At 55.9% G+C, this 700-nt stretch overlaps 1 pseudogene; it reads left to right on the top strand.

Annotated features, from left to right (window-relative positions):
- On the top strand, window positions 1–177 carry LOC120938469 (annotated as a pseudogene).
- The last annotated feature ends 523 nt before the right edge of the window (window positions 178–700 follow it).

Below are 700 nucleotides of genomic sequence, written 5' to 3'. Positions count from 1 at the left end.
ATACTTACCTGGCAGGGGAGACACCATGATCATGAAGGTGGTTCTCCCAGGGCGAGGCTCGGCCTTTACACTCTGGCCGTGCTGATCGTGGTGTCTTCCCTGTCGCTTCTCGGCCTTTTGGCTAGGATCAAGTGTGGTATATGTTTTTATCAGTTGTCAGCGGAGCGCTGAAGCACCTCCTACATGGGGAGGGTGGATGAAATCCAATGACCTCATTGCACCTGGAAGGATGGTTTCAGCAGGGACTACGCCATGCTTCCCGACAGTTACTGGGGGCCGGCCCATGGTTGAGTTTGAGCCATCTGGAAGGGTGCTCCTGGTGAGGATGGGTGCTGCGCTTGGTCTTTGTCTTTTTGCCGAGTTCTAGTCTGGCCTTCTGGCTGGCTGGTGAAAGGGCTATCACTGTCGGCGATCCGGTAGGAGGAGCTGGTACTGCCCTGAGAGTTGACGGGGTAAGACCATGCAAATCCGCCGGGTTGACGGAGGGTCTAATATTGGCGGAGGCTGCTAACTGGAGTGGCAGTTCTCCCCAAGAAAACCCTGAAGGGCTCTCTAGCTGGCAGGGGTGGAGGGCTGCACTGGCTGGTCGGGGGGCTAGATTTGGAAGGCAAAGCCTATGGTGCATGTGCCCCTGGAGTGGCAGTCCAGGGGTATCTGAAGATCACTGTGTGTGAGGGACACTTTGATTTAAGATACCAAG

The sequence above is a fragment of the Rana temporaria genome, chromosome 4 (genome assembly GCF_905171775.1).
Source record: "Rana temporaria chromosome 4, aRanTem1.1, whole genome shotgun sequence".
In the NCBI taxonomy this organism is placed as follows: Eukaryota; Metazoa; Chordata; class Amphibia; order Anura; family Ranidae; genus Rana; species Rana temporaria.
Note: the sequence above shows the minus strand (reverse complement) of the source record. Positions and strands in the feature narration are given on the sequence as shown.